This window comes from Pinus tabuliformis, chromosome 1_1 (assembly GCF_031772625.1).
Source record: "Pinus tabuliformis cultivar Carrire ecotype Pingquan chromosome 1_1, CPIR1, whole genome shotgun sequence".
Lineage (NCBI taxonomy): Eukaryota > Viridiplantae > Streptophyta > Pinopsida > Pinales > Pinaceae > Pinus > Pinus tabuliformis.
This window is the reverse complement of record NC_142297.1, coordinates 365,575,152-365,597,453: the sequence shown is the minus strand read 5'-3', so window position 1 is coordinate 365,597,453 and position 22,302 is coordinate 365,575,152. Positions and strand designations below refer to the sequence as shown.

Genomic DNA, 22,302 nt, shown 5'->3' with positions numbered 1-22,302 from the left:
TTAGGTCAACAGAGAGTCTGATCTCTCCAGTCTTTTTCCTAGTAGGCACTAGGTTTGAAATCCATTCTGAGAACCTGATTGGAGCAATGATTCCTGCTTCATACATACGTTTCACTTCTTTTTCAATGAGGGGAAGGAGCACTGGGTTCACTCTCCTAAGCTTTTGTTTGAAAGGTTTTTGGTTTTCCTTTAAAGGTATGGTGTGCTGAATGACTGAAGTGTCATATGACTTTAGGTCCTCATAACTCCAGGCAAAAATATCTTGAAATTCCCTGAACAATTCAATGTATTTTAACTTCTGATTAGCTGGTAATGCTTTGGATAATTTTATCATTTTGGGATTTTGTGTAGTTCCAATGTTACAATCTTCAATTTCAGCATTCAGTGGTTGCATTTTTGGTTTTCTTGAGATATCATTTGAATCAAACAGATCCTCCAAAGGGGTTAAACCTGTGGGAAAAAAATTATCCTTTAACTCAATTACCTCGGCTTCTGTTTCAGCTATTTCATCTACATCTATTTGCTTCAATTCTTGTATATTTTTGTTGTTAAAGGTGGTAGGATTCAAAACCAAATTTGCTGTTTCAGCTGATATATTTTGCTTGGTTGTGTGTGCCTATTGTTGATCATCCATAGTGCTAGAATCAATGTTATTGCTGGAAAATTCCTCTTTTAGAGTAAGGAAGTTATTTATCTGTGTATCACTCTCAAAGACTTGCCAATTCTTGATGTTTTCCGGGACTGCAGGCCTATGTTTGATTTCAGCAGTGAAAGTGTGATTGGGTTTGAAAGGTAGCTTGCAAGCGCTGGCAAAGGTTGCCAGGCTATGAGCATGCAGATTGCGCTCTCTAGAAATTTTAGTTAACTGAGATTCTGCGAAGGTATCAAGTACTTGGATAGCTGCTCCCTTATAAGCTCTCAACCTAAGATCATTTGTGGTAAAGTTTCCTTTCATTTGTTGTATGAAATGATCTGAATCTCCTAAGATTGAAACTTTAGTTGCACCCAAATTTTTTATGAGTTTGAGACCCAACAAAAGGGCCTCATACCCAGCCATATTGTTTGTGCATCGAAAGTTCAACCTATATGCATGACCTTCAGCCTGGTCATTCTACATGTTGTAAATCTAGACTCCTGCCCCAGCTCCCAACTTGTTTACAGAACCATCAAATTCTAAATACCATAATGTTTCATGGTCAAGATTTGGATTGAGATTTTTAGAAAGTTGGATCATGGGCAGATTGGCCTTTTGTAAGTCATTTGATGCATCATTTTTCTCTATTGTATCAACTATATGAAAAGCTCTTTGATCTTGAGAAGCACATTGTTGATTGATTCCCTCTATCTGTGATGCCACTAATAGTCTGGAATAAGCTTTGGTGCACATGTCAGCATTATACAGAATGAATGAATCCATGTCCGAATGTATTGAATAGATGGGGAAGTTTTGGGGTTTTTCTTGGCTACTCACCACATATTTCATTAGTGTTTCACGGTATAATCTCTTTGGCTGTCCAAAGACTAAAATGGTGGCGTAGGACATGTCTAATTGCAAAGATCCTTGAAGTTTGGTCCCCCAAGATCTGGACAAGAGCATACCATACTTAGGAGGTATGTCAGCTACCACCATGTCCATCAAAATTGTTTTGGTTGGGTATTGGACCAAGGAGACACACAGATCTTTAATCAAGCCTAGGCACCTGACTTGGATTGAATCAAATGAAAAAATATCTTTGTAAGGTCTTGTGATGTCTAGGTCTAGTTTTTCCATTACAGATTTGGGCATTAAGTTGTGTGAGGCCCCAGAATCAAACATTGCATTGTGTAAAATCTTGTCATGAATGTTTAAGCTGACATAGAAGGGTGGAACCCCTCCATTTGCTATTTTTCCGTTAACCTTAGGACCAAACAATAACTCAGGTTGGTCATCAACAACATTCACAGCATCTTTATTGTCTGATACTTGTAGTGACCTGTTGATCTTCTATCTATAGAATTCGTGCTTGGCCAATTCAGAAAGAGGAACAACTATCTTTAGCTTACTAATTTATGTTTCTAAGTTGAAGGGTTTTTCCATTTGGGTCTTGGCATTAGGTGCAGCAGATTTTTCCTTTTCAGCTGGATCTTCAGTAATCCTTTCTTCATGATTGGTATGATTTTGAGTGAAATTGGTACCAAATTTGTTCTCAGGGGGAGTGTTTGAACTTGCCTTCCAAGGATGGGGCGGGGCTGGCTGGTTTTTAGAGGGCTATTGTTCTGAGATATCCTCCATAGTGACTTTTGTGGTATGGGGGTTTGAGTTAGCAGTGGATTCTGGAAGAACAGTCTTGTCCTTGGTCTTTTTTGGTTGCTTACTGTCCTTTGGTTTAAGAGTTTCAGGTACATCTATAGTTCTACTTCTTAGTTTATACTGTTTATGTACCTCATATACCGCTGCATCATAGCCTTTCCTAAAGTCAAAATATTCTCCTGATTTAGTTTGAAATTGATTACAATTATAGGCCTCTTGATCTTCTTGTGTTAGAAAGACCTGATGCTCACTGTCTAGACCCATTAGGTTGATGTGAGGATCCTCGGTAGGTTCATTAGATGTTGAGGCCTCAGCGAAATTTTCTTGAAAAGGGGGTCTAATGTGCTGGTCGGGATCAGCCCTTCCAACATTTGGATTCTGATTCTTTCTAAAATTTGGGTTTCTAGCAGTACTGGGTTGACCTTCCCATGATGATTTTCTTTCTATTGTTTCTACCCTGTCCCCAAGTCTGTCCATGCCTTTGATGATTGCATCTAGCTTTTGCTCAAATGCTGAGGGTTCTTCCTTAAAAGTGGTTCTTCTTTCAGCTCTTGCTCGATTTCTTTTGGCAATCAGATTTTCCTCTACACTTACAGCTATGTTTTGCATGTCTGCCAGGGTTGCAGGGGCTCTTTCCCTTAGTTGATATGCCATATCAGCATCAAACCCATCCGGGAATTTGATTAAGGCTAAATCAGGTGGAGGCCTAAGATTTTGAGGAATGGCATCATAAACATTGTTAAATCTAGCACAATAATCTAGGACAGTTTCTTGTGGGCCTCTCCTTATAGTGTCATACTCAGATAAAATATGTAGAGGGTCCTTTTTCTTTTCCCATATGTTCAGGAAGGACTGATAAAGAGCAGCCGAATTGGGTATGGAATTTGCAGCAAGTGCTCTGAACCAAGTTCTTACTTCACTTGTTAAACTTTGGACAAAAATTCTCATTCTCACATCATCATCGTCTATTTCATAGTTTTCAAAGTAATCTTGCATTTTCTTGGTATGCTGTAAGGCAGTATATGTACTGGTTCCATCAAAGTAAGTGATCTTACTTTGGTAGTCCTGAGGCATAGCCCTAGGATTACCAGGTAGCTGAAGGGGGGTATAACGATTTGCCATATTTACAGGGATCAATGGAACAACAGGTAGAAGGGGAACAACTGGAACAATAGGGACAACAATAGCAGTTTGTGTATTGGATGGAGGTGTGAAGAGTATGTTTTGGGAAGTGGATGAGGAAGAGGGGGAAGACTGGGTTATGAGAGGATGAACTGATGGTTTAGCAGGGGTTGGGATATAACATTGCTGAATTGCCTCAGGGTTGGAATCAACAAATTTTTTTGGTTCCTTTTGGTTCCTAAGAACCTTGGGAATCAAATTAGGATTATCGAAACTAGGTGGAGGATTTGGGTCAGGATTTGACCTGGTATGCTTGGTTCTCTTTTTAGGAGCCAACTTCCAAATTGGTTTTTGGTATTTTTGAGAATATTTTCAGAAGTATCAAGGAACTGCTCAAATTCTGGAACAGCTATCTGAAGCAGACAGATGTTGAAAAAATTCGTTCATCCCCAGCGGAGTCGCCAATTATGTTAACACTCAGGTTGTTCCCTTTGACTCCTAAGGGAATACGGCCGAGGTAACCACTAACCAATCTTTGGATTACAGGTTCTAGCCCACCTGCACTCAGAGAGGGCTCTCTCTTTGTGATTTAGCTTTGTTTTGGGAATTTTAGGCTAGTTATAATGTACTGAATTTTGTTTAAAGTTTGGTTGAATGATATCTTCTAACAACTACAATGCAATGTTCAGAGGGTTTTAGTCCATTGGGCATTGGAGTCTGTGATTATGTGTTGCTTGAGGTGTTTGGTGAGAATGATGATACTGCAGAGCCAGAAGGGCATTCATGAGACAACCTTCAAATTTGGGAAGTATGGATTTCAATCAGTCAGTGAGAGGCAATTAAGGTTCTTTCACTATGCTGGTGAGATGGAGAAATGAAATATTGCTCAGGAGCAAATCAGAATTCCTGAACAGTATCTGCTATGAAAGATTCAGTGTAAATGTGAGCAATTACGAATTTCACATTCATAACTAATTCTAAAGAAAACATAATTAACAACAGAGGTTGAGCTTAGGGTGTTTAATAAACAAATCATGAACTACTCTTTTTCTCTGATGCTAAGATCATTAAATATACATCATATACGAGTTTTGTAAGCGAAGAGAATATAAAGACACGATTTAGAAAACTTATTGTATCATGAAATAACGCAGGAATCCTGCAGCAGCAAGAAATCTCATCACAACACATCAAACAACACAGAATTTCAGGAACTTCATCAGCTTCTTGTATTCAAAGTCTGTAATTACAGTGTAGCTCTTCAGAAGAAAAATCAACAACCCCAAATAAGTTATGCGTGGGGGTATATATATACAAAAGTGTTACACAAAATATCTGAAAGATGAGTCATTAACTCATAACTTTCTTACCAACTTTCTACGAATAGTAGATACAAAAAGTTATTGCTCTTAAAATATCAATAAATAGTTGTTTATCTTTGTCAGAGACCCTTGACTTTGAAACCAACTGGGCTGGCCGACTGATTTGCATTTATTTCGGAAGTCTTTGCTTTCTTGCTGCTTTGCCACGATGCTGCTATTGTAGTCGCATCACTTGTAATCATCCATTGGTGCCTAGTCATCATCTTTGTCATTCAGTTGCTCTTCCAAATTTGATTCCTTAGAGCAATGTTTCTATCATGCCTCTCCACCAATCTTCAGTAGGCAATTGGTGTCTCTGTATTTTAATCAGAGTCTCATCCGCTTCAGTATATTTGTAGTAATTTGGAGGTGTTTCAAAAATTTGCTTGATCTCATGCTCAATAAAAAACAAATTCTCCAACTTCTCATAGAGAGTCTGCCCAGATGGGGGACCTGCTTCCTCTGGACTGCTTGCAGATGCTATTATTTGATTTGTTGCATAATTGTTGACCCTCTTGGCATAATTTTCATGTGATAACAACCTTCCTGCACTAGTTACCAAGCTGGGAAGACCTCTGTTATGCAATGCAATGATTTTTGCAATGAATTCATTTACCTCTATCTGCATTTCTTGACATCTTCTGTCCAAAGTTTGAACATAGTTCCTCAAAGGTAAGCACCCTCTTTATTAGTAATATGGTATCAATCCTGTCTTTGATACCCATTCCTGCTATCTGAAGGCCGGTGCGGTTGTTAAGCACTTGAATCATTCTGTTGGCTATTTCAGGCATACTTCCCAAGGATGCCCGGGCTCTTTGACCTTCTGCTTTTTCCCTGCTTAGGAGATCCATTTGCTCATGGATAGTTTCAATGGACTGCCATTGGTCAGTAATGGATTGACCAATGTTGGCCCATAGGATCTTCTTGATTTCACTTATAGTTTTGTCCAGAGTAAGCTCCTTTTCTAACTCCTTTTTCCTTTTTTCCAGAGCCCTTACCTCTGTCGTTCTTTCAGCTATATTCCGCTTTGATTTGTCATATTTTTCTTCAAGCGTAGCCAAATTCTCTCTAGCCACCTTTAGTTCTACCATCTGTGCTTCAAGAGCCTCTAGTTCTTTCCTCATATTTTTCATGTCAAGGCTGGGTACCTGTTCTGATGTTGTTGCTGGTGCTGTCGCTTCTGGAGCTAGTGCTGAGCCTGAAGGGCCTGCCTCTAATGTTTGTCCAGTGGGAAAAACCTGCTGAAGTAGTTACAAGAGGCATATCTTCAATGGCTGTAGATGTTTGTGCTGGCTGAGTTGGTAACTCTCCTTGTTTTGCCTTTAATGCCACCTCCAAGGCACCCTCTGTTTCCACCAATCTCTTATGCAAGGTCAAGAGTAGAGAAACCACATCTTGATCTTTCTTTTGTTCTGCAACCCCTTCAGTCTGAGGGTGATGGGTAGGTGGTATTTTGATCTGCTTTCTCAAAGCTACTATATCCTCATCCTTTTTCTTCATCAAGGCCTGTACACCCTTAGGATCACTTGGATCATGTCCTAGCTTTATAATAATTTCCTCCAAGGACTTAATTCTGTTGTCCTTGGCTTGAGATGATGCCTTTTCTAATTCCAGCTGAGCGGCAGTATTGTGTAGAGAATTTTGCAATCGGTGTGCTAACAGAGTTTTATCAGCCAATGTAGAATAGAGCATCTCCCCTGTTTGCTTGTGTAGCTTGATCTGGTCCATGGGGTGGATGTCTTTGGCAAACACCTCCAAATTAGTTCTGATGTAGTCTGCAACTGATTGAGGTTGCTGCATAGTAGGCCTAAAATGACTAAGAGTCATTTTTCCTTCTTGGATATCATAGGCTAACATGAGCCTTTCTTGATTGGTTGGTGCCATTCTAAGCAGGTGGTTATAGAGCTAGTATCTAACCGGCTCATTCCTTGCTTTTATGTCTGTAAACTGCTTCTTGATGCTAGCATCTGCCTTGGTCTGCTGCCTTGAAGAACTTACTTCTATTCCTTGTTGCAGTTCTTGCTCTTGCTGTAAGGAGCTAGCTGATGTTTCGATGCTAGGAGGGAGCATAGTATCAGTTGGTCTTTCAGGCATTTCCTCCTCAGAGAAAGGGTTAAGTCTTTTCCTTTTCTCACCTTGCTGATCTGTCGAAGTGGTAGGAGGAGTCTCCTCTTGCCTATCTCTTTTCCTCATTCTTTCCTCATTTGCAGGTGTCTGTAAGACTGTAGTTTCAACTGTCACCTCCTGCCTTGGAGGGATCTGCTCTTGGGTTTGCTGCTCTGTGGAGGCAGGCATTTTAGCCATTTCTTCTTGCTGCTCTACTTGCTGCTCCAAATTGGGAAGTGACTCCTCTTGTTGTACTTCTTTGCCTTTAGCTATATTTGCTGCTTGACCAGTTGCTTTGGCAGATTGCTGGGGAACAGTGGAGGATGAGGCACTTTCTCCAAGATGCTGAGGGGCTAGAGGCCAAACCTGTCCAAAATATTCCAAGTCAACTGCTTTTTCTAATTTTTTAAATGCTTTCTCTGCTAATTCTTCTTCAGAATAATCCTCCACTAATGTGCCTTCTTTCCACTCTACTTGGTTAGCATATTTTTCAATTTGTGGAATGCTAAAGTGATCATAGGTAGCAAGCCTATACTTGATTTTTTTGAGGCTTATGAAATGATTAGGGTCATATGGTGCCCAATAGAAGCTTGTTTTCAGCTGGAGGCTTTTTAGGATCTTGTCTGCTTCTCCCGAAGCTTTTTCCCTCTTATTAAAGATGAATGGACCCAGTTGGTGTTTAATTTTCAGTTGTGCTTTCTTATTTCTGCTATGAAAATGGATCATGTCTGCATTTCCAAATTGCCGGAATTACTCTAATGCAAAAAGTCTCATGGGAACGTACTTTGGCAGTCTGTAGGGGGCTAGCTCACAACCATATATTCTAATTACTGTGTGGTCTTGGTAGAAGTACCAATCTCCAATGCTATAATTCTTTGAAAGCTGGAGGATCTTCTGCATTTCATCGGTGAGTCTAGGAAGAGGAGAACTCTGCAGTAGAGACAAGGTTGGATAGATGAATCGATCAATGAACTCACAATAGCTGTATGGAGAGTAAAAGATATGGTGACACACTGGTGTCCAAAATACCACTGACCTCTTATTTCCTTTTGCATCCAGCTTTTTTAAGAAAATAGGGAAACTGTCAGGCTGATAGTATAATATCAAATGATATATATAGGATGTGTATTTGAATACCCTCTCTCTCTCCAAATTCATGAATTGCTCATGAATTTTGTCAGCAATAAATGTGGCATAATCATACTGGACAGCAGGGGGCTGTCCTGGAGTGAACATGGATAGCATTACCAAGGTTGTTTCATCCACAAAATCACTGGTATTGAATCCTAGAATGCAGGATATCATATCCACTAGCAGTCTCCCTGTTTCAGTGAACCAGACATGTAGATAAGGAGGAGGTTGCCGGGGCTGATATTCTGGCCACATGAACAACTGGCCAATCCTTGTGACATCTAAGCTGGGTAGCTTGGCACCTTGTTTGAGCAGAAAATTCATAGAAATGGGAACCAAAGGTTTAGTTGGCTCAAAGCTTAGCATTTCATTTATGGATTGAGGAGTAATATGAAATAAAATAGTCCTAGATGGACCCAAAACTGCTCTTTGAGATGGTTCATAGTGTTCACAACACTGATGAATGAAGTCTGGGAACACATTGACTTGTGGAAGGTAATAAATGGGCAAGTTGGACTCCCAGATACCTATGTCATCAGCACCACTTATGTGTTTCTTTTTCAGCTGACAAACAGTTTCTATATGATATTTGTTGCTTAATTCAACTGTTTCTTTGATTTGATAATCTCGGTCAGCAAGGGCCAACCATTCCAGGTTCTTATGTGGGGCATTTAGGGGTGCAATATTCAATGCCACAGGGGTCTCCATCACTTAGTTCTCACTGGGAGTTGAATTTGTGCTTTGGTTCAGCAAAACTGGCAGTGAACAGTAAATTATGGTCGATGGGTTGACTTGTAGAGATGAGAATGAAGGTGAATTGGGCTAACAGGGAGCGGCAGCTTGTTGAGAGGGTGAAAGTAACCAATGCTGGGAGTGAGTGCTGCCTTTTCAGTGGACATTGTCTGGTAATGGTTTTAAGTTGTGAATGCGCAGGAAGCTGTGAGAGTTCAGCGAAATTTGAACAATGGGACCTCCTCCAGATGAACTTGGGGCTAAGCTAGCAGATGGAGGTTCTTAGTACTTAGGAATTTGAGCAGTTCTTATTCTTTTTTCTTTTCTTTTAATACGATGAACTTGGAAGACCAGGGTATGTAGAGGAAATCGGTAAATACCTGGGGACTGTGAGGCCGACAGTGTTGAAGGTTGATTGAACTTACAACGCCAGCAGCTCAGGGTACGAATTTTTTAGTTGGCAGACAAATGACGTGAAACAACATGCAAGGGTGCACAGCAATTGTCTAATAGAAATATGAAAAAATTGTGATTTTGGGCAAATATATGGGAAAAAAAAGAAAATTGGTGCATTTTTGTAAATGACGTCAGCATGACATCACTGGTCGGGCCTCGGTACGGCAGGGATGACGTGGCGATGTATGACTGGGCTGACGTGGAGGGATGACGCGGCGGAGATGTCGGATAAAAAGTGAAACGACAGTTGGCGTGTCTGCTGATGTGGGCGATGACGTAGGGGCGGGAAGCAAATGGTGGTAAGCGGTATTATCGGACTGCTTTTGGTACGGGCCTAGTAATGGTCAGAGGTTTCCTGATCCAATAACAAATGGGCACGCATCCCTGGCACTACGTCACCCTCTGACAGTTTTCGGGCGCTAAGAAACGAATAGTAGAGGGGCTCCGAAATGCCCGATGACCGTCGGATGGAAGGTCCCAGATCCGACGGCGGACGGGAGGACAAGCCGCCAGAGCGATAGCGGCGGGGCCCAACCATTATAACATTATTTCTTTTTATACAGCGTGGAGAAACAAAACCTTGGGTAAATGGTAAATGTGGGTTTATGGGAACTTTACACAAGTGATGCGGAAAAAGAGGGAATTTAACATTATGAAGGGCATAGCGGGTGAGGGTTATTGAATTAACCAGGTGTTAATTTAATTCCCGAACATAGCGTGGAGAACTATATACATGAAAGCCTTAGATTTTGTCATGCTTCCCGAACTTTAGGATATATGGCTATAATGCCCAAGGGGGGGGGGGTATGTACGTATTTTTGGGTTTTTGTACAAAACATGGTAATAGTAGGGGGAGGGGAACACTTAGGGAGTTAAATAGTAAGGTTAGAAGTCAATATGAATTGGAGATGTGAAAGAGGAACAGGGAGCTAAGTTTTAAGGAGTAAACTTAGATTTAGAAGCAGATGAGAGTAAGAAATGCTTTTACACAAGAAATGTTGCTTTCTTGTGTGATAGAAACCAACACCTTGGCTCAATATTTCACAAAAGGTAAAGTGATGCTAGGACTTTTTGAGCGAATTCCAAGGTCCATTAGAGGGATGTTAGAAAACGATTTCCTGGGAAAAACAGGGGAAGTTAGACATGCTTCCATATTTTGTTATCAAAATGCTGAGTAATAGTTCTGTTCTTGCTGATATAAATTTTCTTTGTCAAGCTAACTCATGAAGGAAATCAGGCTTCAGCAACCCCTGACTACCTACCCATCTTATTTCCTAGCATTTTTTTGTTACTTCAGGGAGGGTGTACTTAGACTTCCAAACCCTCAATTGATCTTTTCTTTTTCTTTTCAAAAAAATTGCTATCTAAAACTACCCTTATAACTTCCAAGGGCCCAGATTAAGCAGTTGGGCGCCTTTGTTCTCTACCTAACTACCAATCTGCCAAGCTTAAACTGTTTGGACATATTTTTCTTTCTCTATTCTAGAACAGGCAATTTAAAACATGGCATGGCCCAGCTTGAACTGTTGGGCCATCCATCAAGATAGCAGTGGCATTTTGGTTGGCCACTTTCCTAGTCTTTCTTTGGGGTTTATTTCAATTATTTTTTCTGACCAATTCATTTTCTTGCCTTTTGATTATTCTTTTAAGGCATACCCTCTTTACATTTTTAACTGTCTGTCTCCTTCACAAAAATAGAACCTTTGTGTCATCAAAGATGAACAATTTTGGCACTTCCACTATCAATCATGAAAAATGAAACCCTATTGGTATAGGAGGCTAACAGGGCTTGCCCTCACCTTAGCTCTAATACCTTGCCCTCACCTTAAATTTGATACCATTCTAGTGGGGCAACCTAAACATGACAACAATAGAGGTAAGCAGTTGTAGATTCCTATGTTGTCTATCTTTTAGCTTCTAGAACATCATATGTTTTATTACCAATTTCTGCTAAATTTAAAATTGACATACTGATTTGGGAAGAGGGTTTGCAATGCTAATAACCTCTTCTTCAGTCCATGTTGGCACACTCAAGTCTTGTTAAAGGACCAACTATTTCTTGTGCAAAATTCAAAGTAGACGGAAACATACAACATGTTTTCTGAGAATCAAAACAACTTCTAGAAGTGCTATGACATTAATCCAACACTATGTTTATAAACTGGTTCATACCAATGGACACAGGATGTGTAAAATGTATTCTTTAACAAAAATTTTCTTTGTCAGCTGGTTTAAAGCTTACATCCTTACTCCTATCTTGAAGAAAGGGTACTTGCTTCCCTTTCACTTCATAGGTATATGAAAACCCAGTTTTGTAAGCACCCATAACCATGAATATTATACCAACTCGCTATGGTTAGTGCATCAATAATTTAAGTGTAACACTCATCCATGTGGCAGTCATAAGGCATTTAGGTAAGGTTTTACTAACACTGGCATCCTAGACCATTAAGATCTATCCATGGCCTCAAAATGATGTATTTCCTTTACTCAATAGAACACTCATCATTTCTCTCCCCTAATCATCAAATTTTTTCTCTTCATTCTGAATGAGAAATCAATCAACAAGTCACCATTTTAAATGTTAGATCACAATATGTTAATCTTCTCTCTTGTGCTTACCCTCTAGTATTCTCGCAACTTCAAAATTGCGAATCCTAAACACAGTCTCATGATGTGCATTTAGGGAGGCATAATTCACCATTGCTTTGCATCAAATTACCCCCTAGCATTCCCTTTACCTTTACATGCCTCAATGCAAGGCATGCCAAGTCAGTACCTGCTCAGTTAAATTAGTAAGTTGAGGGGTGTCATATATACCCAATGCTACCTGCCTGTTCTTCCTCTTCCTATGTTGTAGTGTATGAACAGTCAGCTAGACTGGTGATGATCCCCATTAATAATAACATCTATGTTGGCATATGAATATAATAGAAATGTTTCCCTTAATTATATGTTTTGGTTTTTTAACCAAAAAGGCTAACAGAGATAGAGACCCTCAAATCTGTCTACTTCCAGCCCCTATGCCCATTTTCATCTAGGTTTTTACCATGTCAGTGTCCCTTTCTTTCTCAAAACTGCATGAAATCAATTGATCTTTCCATTTCATAATGCCTTTGGTAAATTTTTCTATCAAATGATCTGAAGTATATATGAGATCTAAGAGTTTTCTTGGTTGTTGCTGACTTCATATATTTCTGCTAACCATGATATGGGTTTGATGTAGAGGATTATGATTGAGTAAGGGTTGCATTGCTCGATATCTGTTTAGGAGGAGGAGAAGGAGAAAAGTGGTGTTAGGGTTGAGAGCTAAAGATGCCTGTGAAAAGAGGAGGTGTGTGGAATGGAGGGTGGCAGGGCTACCAACATGGTAGAAATGGAGGATGGGGAGGTTAGGGTTTTCATCATCGAATAGTTGTGGTGGGCTTCCTTGTCTTTGTGGTCATGCCATTGGTTTTTTTGGTAGTTAGGTTTCGTCACTCTGCATCTACATCTGCAACTGGTAAGCTTCTTCCTACCCTCCTCCCTCGTCAGGTTGCTTCTGTCTCTTCTTCTGTGGTGGGTCAGCGTTTAATTTATCTTTAGAGGCAAGCATGCCCTTTCTTAATCCGGTAGTATTACAATGAAGTGTAGACTTCTTATAACATTCAAGTAAGATCTCCATTACAATGAAGTGTAGTCATCTTATACTATTTTAGAAAGATCCCTTTCATTAAGAACGCATTGAACAATGTATTTATGTGATTTGAGCCTTGGCGGGGAATTATCATCACCCCTGGTTAACCATTGAACCAAGACGCCATGGACCTGGTTTGAAATTTGATTTGCCTTCACCATCGCTGGTTAACCATTGAACCAAAACCCCATGGACCTACTTTGGAATTTGATTTTCCTTTTAGCTTTTTTCGGACGATCTGAGGGAGTAGATGTTATCTAACTTACTTTCCTTGCCTATTTTCAAAAGTTTAGCACCTCTAGCATTTTTCCAGACATTTTGTGAGTTTTCTTTATAGGTTTCCTTTCATTTGATCCGTGTGAAGCTGTGAACTCCATCTCTGCTTTAACAGGGTACAATACCTACCAGGAGAAAGATTCAAAGTTTGTACCTCTCTCATGCAAGAGCAAAGGTTTTACCAGCTGCCCTTAGGGTAATTTCCCTTACTGAAGATAATGAAACCATTCATCCCAATAGCAAGAAATAACAATGCTCTTTCCATTTTTTAACAAAGGGAAATGCATATGACTGGTAAATTCACTGGGAAACTGCACAGTGAATTCGATGGGAACTCCTCATTCTCAGTAGGATGGTACTAAGTGTGTGCTAGATTCTACATAAGCTGGATCGGTATTATAAAAATATATTTGTTAAGAGTTTAGTTCAACATCTTACTCATGGAAATTTAATCTTGTGGGAATTTAATCTGGGTGGGAAGGGTAACAATCATTCTTCCTGTCCACTCATTATCTAAGCCAGACCCACTTTCCATCCATAATGCTAAATCCACATCTCATCAGTCAAGCTGAAACCAGTTCTGATCCACCCAACTTAGACCCAATTCACAATGACAATCTTGTTCACCAGCTACTTTCTGCTATACATATCATTTTCACACTGTTCCCATAGTGTTCAGAGCACATTGGCCAAAACAAATGATAGATATTATATACACCATTTTATTATTGATGTGTAATGAAATCTCGATCTTAGCATATGCATGATAGCAAAGCAACCCCCTTTTTAGAGTTTCAGTATTTTTATAGATATTCTTCTCCATCAAGTCTTTCTACCTGACCTTTTATGCATTTTTTGTCATTTAAAACAGCAGGGCACAACTTCTCGAGAGATGGATCTATTAGAATGGTATTCTCTTTCCACATCTTGGAAACCAATTCTATTTTTCTATGGCCATTTTGTTCTTTTTCAGGATCTGGGCAATGCACTTGCACTTACGTTAGTCTAATCCCAAAAAATAAATAGTGTCCCTAAACTGAAATTTAATTGACCCGAGTGGATTGAAATAGAGAGGAATTATTGAGGATACTGGAGTTCTATCATATGTTTAAAATCACTCTTATCTATTTATTTGTGGGGTTCACATGAACAGTCAGATGACTGGAGAAAGCAGAGTTTAACAGAGAGCATTGACTCTCTCTTCCCAAAGGAGGCAAGTATGAGAAACCTACTACATTTGGATATCTTAAATTTGATTTCTCCCTTATTGAGGAGAGAATTGAAAATAAATTTTATTTACTGGGTAGGTGATTGATGTCATAACAGCTAACACAGAGGACTCAGGAACTCTAAACTTAAATATTGTTGGACGGAATGATTTATCTTCCTCATGGGTATTAGAAAAGCCCTCCGTAGTAAACCAAAGGGATATTACTAACTCTGAGGTACGATTGGTGAAGATTTTGGTTATTTTCTCTATTGAACATGTAAGGAAACCTATGTGATGATGATCTATGTAGTTGAGTAGGGTTGTATTAAGCAGGAAGTGAAAACTCAAATTGGCAGGGGTGCTTCTCTATTTCTAATGGTGTACATCAAGCAGAGGAAAATGAATTCTAGAGACAGCTCAGAAAAGTTACATTCACAACAAGATGGTGTGATATTCAATCAAGAAGGCAAGGAAACTCCTAAGGGGGGTAAAATGAATGAGGAGGTGCAGAAAATAACTTCCAATGACGAACAAATTCTTATGAGGTTTCAATAGGATGACACAGGAAGTGAACATCGGGACGTCAAAGAGAATGCTCTTGATGGTAAGTTTTGATTTTCCCTGGTTAACTGATCTATGATATTGGTAGCCTATTGTAAGGTAATGTCTAGTCAAACTCCCAGGACAATGGTTGTTCTAATGTAGACCATTTGCAGCTTGAAGAAAGTCCAACAAAAGTTTCACGGAGGGTAAAATTCTTTGCTGCACTAGATTTCTACTTTTTGTTCTCGTGGAAAAGGGAATTGTTATATAATTTTCCAAAATCGTTTTTGAATGTTACTTCTCCAATAGAAAATTTTTATATTTCTTAGGTTTTAGCATAGCATGCTTTAATTTATAGTAGTTTAATTCTTACAGCAATTGAGACAAAAGAGGAGGTTGAAAAGGTCAATAGATCTGATTCAACAGGATGAAGAAAAATGAGTTGAGCTTGAAAACGCAGCAACTAAATGTTCCGAGGAGGTAGGTTCTGATGTCCTGGGAAAATAGAGCATTTGGAGGCAGGAGAATGAGAACGAGAATTCTGACTCCATTGTTAGATTGATGCGAGAGCAACTAATCATGGCTAGGGTGTATTCAAGCATTTCCCAGGCTAGGAATAATCTTGATTTATACCATGAATTGATGCTTCGTATTAAATAATGTCAACGTACATTGGGTGAGGCTAATGCAGATTCTGATCTACCTCAAAGGTAATAGTTTTCACATTGGCTGCTTCTAAATCAAGAGTACTAAGTGCTTTCATTTGCATTTGGTGTTGATATCCTTTGTTTCTTTTAAAGTTGCAGTTTGTGTGTCAATCTTTCTGCTTTTCATTCTCTTTTTCATGGCCGATAATTGATATGAATGTTTCAGTGCACCTGAGAAGATCAAGGCTATGGGTCATGTCCTATCCAAGGCTAGAGAACAATTTTATGACTGTGGGACAGTAACAAAGAAGTTGCGAGCCATGCTTCAGCCTACATACAAGAAAGTAAGGACCTTCAAAAATAAAAGTACATTTTTAAGTTAGCTGGTAGCAAATACTGTTCCCAAGGGCCTACATTATCTGTCCATGCGACTGACCATGGATTATTACTTCCTTGTCCTTGAAAAGTGAAATTTCCTAAAAAGGACAAGTTGGAGGATCCAACTCTTTATCACTATGCATTATTTTCTGACAATGTATTGGCTGCATCTGTGGTTGTGAATTCAACTGTCATGAATGCTAAGGTGAAGTGTTATTAATTTAAAATACTCTAAAGTTTGGAAGCCCAACAGTTTTGTTGCATTTTACATTTAATATTTGGATCTCATTGTAGGTGATTTACTTGTGTTTGCAAGAATCTCAGAAACATGTCTTTAATCTCATCACAGACCAGTTAAATTTTGGGGCCATGAAAATGTGGTTTTTACTTAATCCCCCAAGGAAAGCTGCGATACATGTAGAAAATGTTGACGATTTTAAATGGCTCAATTCCTCCTATTGCCTTGTGCTTCGCCAACTTGAATCTACAACTATGAAAGAGTATTATTCCAAGGCAGATCACTCGACTACACTCTCAGCACATTCATATAACTTGAAATATATAAATCCAAAATATTTATCCATGTTAAATCATCTTTGTTTCTATCTTCCAAAAATTTATCCCAAACTGGACAAGATCCTTTTCTAGGATGATGATATTGTGGTGCAGAAAGATTTGATGCCCTTGTGGTCAGTAGATCTTCATGGAAAGGTTAATGGTTCAGTGGAAACTTGTGGAGAAAGCTTTCGCCGGTTTGACAAATACCTTAATTTTTCCAATCCGCACATAGCCAGGCACTTTGATCCTAATGCTTTTGGTTGGGCATATGGGATGAATGTATTTGATCTCAAAGAATGGAAGAAACAAGATATAACTAGAATATATCACAAGTGGCAGAACATGGTAAGTGTGTAGTGTGGTTTATTTATGCTAATTCCTGTGATGCTTACTTTAAAGTATTTGAAGTAAATTTGAAGTAATTAGCTAGAAAACTAAATGGGTTTTTCGTTGTTTGATTTCTAAGTTTTTATTTTATTGTACGTTACAATGAGGATAGAGTGTTGTGGAAGCTTGCAACACTACCCCATGGATTTTCGCATTGGTTGCTTCTAAATCAAGAATAGTAAGTGCTTCCATATGCATTTGGTTTTCATATCCTTTGTTTCTTTTAAAGTTGTAGTCTGTGTGTCAATCTTTCTGCTTTTCATTCTATTTTTCATGACCGATAATTGATATGAATGTTTCAGTGCACCTGAGAAGATCAAGGCTATGGGTCATGTCCTATCCAAGGCTAGAGAACAATTTTATGGCTGTGCAACAGTAACAAAGAAGTTGCAAGCCATGCTTCAGTCTGCAGACAAGCAAGTAAGGACCTTGGAAAAGCAAAGTAAATTTTTAAGTCAGGTGGCAACGAAGTCTGTTCCCAAGGGCCTGCACTATTTGTCCATGCGATTAACCATAGATTATTACTTTCTTCCTATTGAAAAGTGATAATTTCCTAAAAAGGACAAGTTGGAGGATCCGACTCTTTAGTATTATGCATTATTTTCTAACAATGTATTGGCTGCATCTGTGGTTGTGAATTCGACTATCATGAATGCTAAGGTCAAGTGTTATTAATTTAAATTACTCTAAAGTTTTGAAGTCCAACAGTTTTGCTGCATTTTACATTTAATATTTGGATCTCATTGTAGGTGATTTACATGTCTTTGCACGAATCTAAGAAAGATGTATTTCATCTCATCATAGACAAGTTAAATTTTGGGGCCATGAAAATGTGGTTTTTACTTAATCCCCCAGGGAAAGCTGCGATACATGTAGAAAATGTTGACGATTTTAAATGGCTCAATTCCTCCTATTGCCCCGTGCTTCGCCAACTTGAATTCGCAACTATGAAGGACTATTATTTTAAGGCAGATCACTCGACTACGCTCTCAGCACATTCCTCCAATTTGAAATATATAAATCCAAAATATTTATGCATGGTAAATCATTTTGATTTCTATCTTCCACAAGTTTATCCCAAAATGGACAAGACCATTTTCTTAGATGATGATATTGTGGTGGAGAAAGATTTGACACCCTTGTGGTCAGTAGATCTTCATGCAAAGGTTAATGGTTTAGTGGAAACTTGTGGAGAAAGCTTTCGGTGGTTTGACAAACACCTTAATTTTTCCAATCCACACATAGCCAGGCACTTTGATCCTAATGCTTGTGGTTGGGCATATGGGAAGAATGTATTTGATCTCAAAGAATGGTAGAAACAAGATATGACTAGAATATATCACAAGTGGTAGAACACGGTAAGTGTGTAGTGTGGTTTATTTATGTTAATTCCTGTGATGCTTACTTTAGAGTATTTGAAGTAAATTTGAAGTAATTAGCTAGAAGACTTAATGGGTTTTTCTTTGTTCGATTTCTAAGTTTTTCTTTTATTGTATGTTAGAATGAGGATAGAGTGTTGTGGAAGCTTGGAACACTACCCCCTGGATTGAATGTTTTATGGCTTGAACCATCCTTTGGACAAGCCTTAGCATGTGATGCGTTTAGGATATTATCCTAGTGTGGACCGTTTAGAGATTGACAATGCAGTGGTTGTTCATTACAATGGGAACATGAAACCTTGGTTAGAGCTGGAAATGACGAAGTGCAAGCCTTACTAGACAAAATATATAAAATATGATCATCCTTTCTTACAATAGTGCAATATAAATGAATAATTGTGATCTCAATATTCATACTGCAATAGATTGTCAAATATAAAGTGTAAAGGCACTTGATTCTGTTTGATAATTCATTCTAATTCATTTGTTTTTGGAGTTCCACAGAAGGTTTCTAGTTTATGGCTTAATGAGTCAGGTTTTTGGAGGTGCAGTGGCCTAGCCAAGTTTAAGATTTACAAATTTTATGTCCTCATTGTATTCCTTCATAGTTGGAAGTAAAATCCCATATAAGTATTCTTTCTTTTGTTAGTTAATATTTCTCTTTCATCAAGTAATTACACAAATTGTTCTTCCAAGAACACATAGAAGTACGAGACACAAAGATTTAGGCTTTCAAGGCAGGGAAAAACCTCTAAATAAGGGAAAATCAAACAATCCTCCTCTTATTGAATTTATTCAAAATGAGATATCCAACACAAGACCAAAGAGTCCCTCCAAGTCAAACCTCCTCTTTAAGTCAAGGTCAATAATTGAGTCTCTACCTAGTCAAAGTCAGAACCAACTTTTGAATTTCTGTCCTTATTATAGGTTTAGTCTATTATTATAATACACTGACTTCCAATTACAGACTCTTTTCCTTCTATTACTGATCTTAGGCTACTACAGCAAACCCTTGACTCTTTACCATAGATATTTAGATCCTCATGCGAATAGATAGCTTTAGATTGAGATTCGACTTAGTCACAGACTTCATTTTCTTCAAGCGTTGTAGACTTCTATTTATCCTCAGTTTTTCTTCTCCCGTCTGATTACACACTTCGAGCTTTTTCACTTTCTTGGTTTCTACCCAAAAGAGGTCAAATATAGGCTAAAATCACTGGATATCATTCTCTATGAGCTTTGACGTAACTAAACAAATAGTGACTATGCCTGGATTGTTGCCTTTGTAATGTCGAAATGTCCTGCAATATTTTCTTGCGACAAGATGCAATAGCCCTAATTGGACAACACTGAAACTAGCTCAATTTAGTGTTTAACTACCATGACCAATTCCTTCATTTTCCCGTAGCAGATATGCTGCAATAGTCTCACATGGAGCGAGGGTTAATTTGCACATGGACATCTCTCTTTTGACAATGAAGGCAATGTGCTAGGCTCTAATCTAATATATGTTCCTAAGATATAATAAACTTATGGTGTATGAGTTATCATCATTCTTACTCCTTAGTTATATTATAGGTGCTCCCTATATTTGTGCTCATGGCTGAAATAAATAACTCTCCATTGAATTTCTATTAGCATCATTTAGAAACTCTTGATTGATTGATGCTCTATGAAATGCATCCGCTTTGAGTTACTCATAATCCACTTTCTTGTTGAGTTAGAGATCAACTGCCACGGTTCTGGAGATGTTGCATTTCCTTAAGGAGTTGTTAATTTGGTTTCTGTATGACTGATAAGAATTTCTCTCTCCTTACCTGGAGTGTTATTAAGCGTTCTTGGGTGGATTTCTACTTACTAGAGTCGTTTCCCTCTCCCCTTAGCATTATTTTCTTTTGATGGCGGGAGTTTGAGCTTAATCTTGGTTGTCTAAGAGGCCATAGGTACTAGACAAGGCCATACATAACTGTAGGATATCATTGGCTTTCTAATTTCCCTTCATTTCCATAAATCCATTGAATACATGGGTGCTGAAATCTACAAGGAAAAGAATTATTGCTGTGTATTTATGGTAGAATGTAATTATATTATAATGTTTTTAAATTGAGATTAATTACTTGAGTGATTCAAATTATATGTTGTTCCATTGGTATTGGGAATCGTTACATGAGAACCCATTAACTACAATTATTCACCAATAATATCTAGAGGTTGCTCTATACTAGAATGATGATTGTCTAGTATGATGTATAATGAGGATAAGGTTGAAGAAATGAATGAGGAGAAATCACATTCAAGAGGTAGTGTGGATGAAAGTTGTACTGTAGAGAAAGAAAATACAACAGTATGGACAAATATGCACAAATTCTGATCAAGAACATGCAACATCAACCAACTTCGATGAAAACACAAAGTGTGAACAGTTTGAGTTGTCTGATTTCACACTTATTGAATATTCAAATGGTGGATATGTATCTTCTTGTATTGATAATATGGAAGATCAAGATTACATACAACAATGTATACACACTTTTACCTTAAGGCAAAGTGTTGGGCAAAATACCCTCAAGGAAAACTCCCCTGAGATAAGTATCAAGTCAGTGAGCAAAAACTCTTGTAAAAATGCTAGCAGTCAATTGTTGAACGGTGATTTTTGGATGCCCTCACAAGAACTAAAGATTGTATCCCACTATCCAAAGGATCTTCTCTCAACTAAGAAGGGTATGCTAATAACTGCTTATGGGAAAAAGGCAGAACACATTTATCTTTGATTGGGAGTTTATCCATATTGCCCATGATGTAAATAGTTATAATGTCATGTTGAGTAGATTTTTGGCACACCTTTAAGAAGGTATCATTATTGAATGTGGGCTAGAAATCTAAAATGTTATCCATTGAATTAGATACAGGATTATATTTGTCTAGATGGGAAGGTTGATATAGTTTGAGCTTGTAGGAATTAATTATTGGAGAATACCCTGTTGCAGAGGAAGCTTTGGGTTGAATGAAATTTGATGAACCTACTGCAGAATATGTGAGATAATTTTTTTATTTTTAATATATTTTTGCCTTATACTATTTCTTATGATGGATGGCATATGATATGTAAAAAGTTTCTCACTTTATAGAAGATATTCATGGCCTTGTGTATGGTCAAGAAGATTCCTAAACCTCAAATGACAACAATCTGTTATTCAAAGTTAACAAAGATATTTTGGATATTAGAAAGTCATTTGTATCATGCTTATGCATGGTACAATCTCTATATCCTCCAGAAAAGCTACAATAAATACTTAGCATAGAAGGATTTGCAGCTGATGGTATCATTTGGATTGTTGGCTACCATTGTGAAATGGGATGAGGGAAATGTGAAATGGGATAAGGGAAATGTATAGAAATATCATATTCTAGAAACATTTATCTTTGGTTTGGAGTTTACCCATATTGCCCATGATGTAAATAGCGATAATGTCATGTTGAGTAGATTTTTGGCACACCTTTAAGAAGGTATCACTATCGAATGGGGGCCATAAATCTAAAATGTTATCTATTGAATTAGATATAGGATTATATTTGTCTAGATGTGAAGGTTGATATAATTTGATCTTGTAGGAATTAATTACTAGAGAATACCCTATTGCAGAGGAAGCTTTGGGTTGAATCAAATTTCATGAACCTACTCTAGAATCAATGAGCTAAATGATTTTTATTATTAATATATGTTTTCCTTATACTATTTCTTATGACAGATGGCATATGATATGTAGAAAGCTTTTCACTCTATAGAAGATATTCATGACCTTGTGTATGGTCAAGAATATTCCTAAACCTCAAATGACGACAATATACTATTCAAAGTTAACAAAGATATTTTAGATATTAGAAAGTCATTTGTATCATGCTTATGCATGGTACAAGCTCTATATCCTCCAGAAAAGCTACAATAAATACTTAGCATAGAAGGATTTGCAGCTAATGGCATCATTTGGATTGTTGGATGCCATTTCTATTATGCCCTATGATCACAAGCATGGGGCTCACCATTTTGAG

The 22,302-nt window shown here is 38.1% G+C and overlaps 2 pseudogenes; both read left to right on the top strand.

Annotated features, from left to right (window-relative positions):
• Positions 1–14,916: 14,916 nt before the first annotated feature.
• Positions 14,917–16,843, top strand: LOC149213122 (polygalacturonate 4-alpha-galacturonosyltransferase-like; annotated as a pseudogene).
• Positions 16,844–16,975: 132 nt separating this feature from the next.
• Positions 16,976–18,648, top strand: LOC149213121 (polygalacturonate 4-alpha-galacturonosyltransferase-like; annotated as a pseudogene).
• The last annotated feature ends 3,654 nt before the right edge of the window (positions 18,649–22,302 follow it).